The 3204-nt window shown below is 46.3% G+C and overlaps 1 pseudogene; it reads right to left on the bottom strand.

The window, feature by feature from the left end:
- Positions 1 to 1931: 1931 nt before the first annotated feature.
- Positions 1932 to 3204, bottom strand: part of LOC116691126 (gamma-aminobutyric acid receptor-associated protein-like 2) — a 7008-nt pseudogene continuing 5735 nt past the window's right edge.

The raw sequence follows: 3204 nt of genomic DNA, 5'->3' as shown, positions 1-3204 counted from the left end.
CAAGCAACAAAAACCGCACCACTTTGTAACCCCCCCCCCCCCTGTAAATTATGCCTATGTGAAAGCAAAATATCCCAAAACCGCAAAATTGAAATCTAAAAAGATGAAAACGTCTAATGGTGATTGTGACTGAGTTTTATCACAATTTTATCAAGTCCTTTTAGATCATGTGTATATATACTATATGATATATATTATAATATATATATCTATATATATATCATATAATATATATTATATTAGTTGTTACCCTTATGGCCATTTTTGTGTTCTTTCTGCACTCTGACACTGAACTTTGTTGTTTTTTGTCATTATCTCGTCCGTCTTTCAGTCTGTTCTTCGAGTTGCAACTTTTAATAAAAATTAAAACACAAAATATAAAACAAATAAAAACACATAAAAAAAAAAGCACAAAAACGGATTGGACTCGTTCTAGAGAGAATCGCGATGCCATCTAAGAATCAATTATGTTTTTTCCCGCCCCAGTTTTAACACCCCCCCCCACCATCCTCCATCTATCCTCCCCTTCTTCCGTTCGGCCTCGGGGCAGCAGCTCCAGCAGGGCCTTTCCCCGAGCCCACTCAACCAGCTCTGACTGGGGTATCCCGAGGCTTCCAAGGCAGGTTGGAGTATAATCCCTCCACCTAGTCCTGGTTCTTCCCCGAGGCCTCCTCCCAGCTGGACGTCCCTCCACCTAGTCCTGGGTCTTCCCGCCGTAGGCCTCCTCCCATCGGACGGCCCTGGCTCACCTATTCTGGGTCTTCCCCGAGGCCCCTCCCCCATTTTGACGTCCCTCCAACCTAGTCCCTTGGTCTTCCCCGAGCCCTCGTCCCAGCTGGAAACCGTGCCTCCACCTTAGTCCCTGCGTCTTCCCCGAGGCCTCCTCCAGCTGTAGCGTCCCTCCCCTAGCCACCTGGGTCTGTCCCCGATGGCCTCGCTCCCAGCTGTACAGTCGCGTTACCTTCTCAAACCTACTCTCACGCTGGCACTCCCGGTCATTCGCCCGAGGCCTCCTTCCCAGCTGGCTCCCCACCTAGTCCTGTCTTCCCGAGGCCTCTCCCAGTGGACGTCCCTCCCCCCTTGTCCTGGGGTCTTCCCCAGTCCTCCTCCCAGCTGGACTTCCTTCACCCTATCTTGGGTCTTCCCCTGAGCTCCGATCCTCCCACTGACGTCCCTTCACCTAGTCTTGGGTCTTGCCCCCGATGCCTCCTCCCAGCTGGACGTCCCTTCACCTAGTCCTGGGTCTTCCCCGAGGCCTCCTCCCAGCTGGAACTGCCTCCACCTAGTCTTGGTCTTCCCCGAGGCCTCCTCCCAGCTGGAGCGTCCCTCCACCTAGTCCGGGTCTTCCCGAGTCCTCCTCCCAGCTGACGTGCCTGGACCACCTCCCTAGGGACCCCCCCCCCCCGAGGCAGCCTTCAGAGTGCCCAACCACCTTCAACTGCTCCTTCGTCTTGTCCGAGCTGCCTAGCTGAGCTTCTCACCCTGTCTCTAAGGGAGACGCCCCCCCCACCCCAAGGAAACCCATTTCGGGCCCTTGTACGCCCCCCCCCCCCCCCCTTTAAATTATCCTATGATGGAAGCAAAATATCCCAAATTAGAAAATGTCCTTTCATGCAGCGCCCCCTTTTAGGTCTCTGTTCCACGTGTTGAGACTCATTAAACAAATTACATTTAAATTAAACAGAAACCAGGTTTCTTTTAGTCTTTTTATTGGTTAGGTCTCCTATAATTATTTCAAATAATATTAAATGGTCTTTTTTTGAAATACGTCTTCAAAGAGGAAAGCGTATAATAAACTAAAAGCAAAATCTCAATCACACAATCATTTAAAATGTCAAAAAAATCAAATAAAGTCCTCCTAAAAACGCTGAAATAACAACAACAAACAAACAAATATATAATAATTGAAATGACAACGGCACCCAACTCACCACAGTGAGGGCTGTGGGGGGGTGGGGGGGTGGGGGTCCGGTCCCGATCAGGGTTTCTGGTTGTTTTTAAAAGCCGAAGGTGTTCTCCCCGCTGTAAGCCACGTATAAAAAGCCGTCCTCGTCCTTCTCTTTCTCGTACAGCTGCCCCATCGTGATGCTGCAACAGGAAGGAGACAAGAAAAGCTCTAAATCAGGGGTGTCAAACATACGGCCCGTGGACCAGACCCGGCCCGCCAAAGGGTCCAATCGGGCCCACAGGATGAGAACTGCAGAGAAGTCATTAAATCCAAATTCACCACTAAGAAAACCCGAGGTTTTACTCTGAATATTTACCCTCTCTCCTTATTTTTTTTCTCCATAAAACGGCCTGAAATCCAGACGGACGACCAATCAGAATTGCCTCTAAATCAGGGGTGTCAAACATACGGCCCGTGGACCAGACCCGGCCCTACAAAGGGTCCAATCGGGCCCACAGGATGAGAACTGCAGAGAAGTCATTAAATCCCAATTCACCACTTTAATCCGAGGTTTTACTCTGAATATTTACCCTCTTTTCCCGGGTCCGTGATATTATTTTTTTAAATTATATGTAAAAAATTACCCATCAACTAAAGAAATCTTAGTCGACTAATTCCAAAATCACAGATTAGTCGACTAATCGACTAAGATTTCTTTAGTTGATGAGTCATTTTTATGCTAATTTATGCTTAATTCCTCATTTCCCAGAAACCTGTGAGCACATCTCAGGTGAGCACCAGATTTAAAGAGGTGCTTTTGCAGGATTAACTGTGTGGAAACTCAGATTTCCAGGTTAATTAACTACATCTATATCGTGCTTTTCTAGTCTTAACCACCTCTCACAGCTCTGTCGATTAAATCAACGAATCGATTAGTCGACAAAATCAGGTAAGTTGTGATCCAGGGACGCACCAAATCCAGGATTTGGGGTCGGATTCGGACAAATTTTGGGCTTTTTAACCCTCGTGCTGTCTTCACTTTCGGGTCAAATTGAATTGTGACTCATTTGGGGTTTTAAAAACAATTCTAAAATAGAAATTTTACTTCATGATCGATTAACAAATTTTGTCTTTAACCCTCGTGTTGTCTTCCTGTTTTCCATGAACTTGCCCTTCCAGGTCAAAATTGATTTTTTTTTGTTTTGTTTTTCCAATGTTTTTGTCCTTTTTCTGATTTATTTGTCACTTTTTCCAGCTTTTGGCACTTTTTTTTTTAAAAACATGAGTTGGTTTAATAACAGGTTTTACACTTATTC

Source organism: Etheostoma spectabile, chromosome 1 (assembly GCF_008692095.1).
Source record: "Etheostoma spectabile isolate EspeVRDwgs_2016 chromosome 1, UIUC_Espe_1.0, whole genome shotgun sequence".
NCBI classification, from domain to species: Eukaryota; Metazoa; Chordata; class Actinopteri; order Perciformes; family Percidae; genus Etheostoma; species Etheostoma spectabile.
This window is presented reverse-complemented; position numbering and strand designations above follow the sequence as displayed.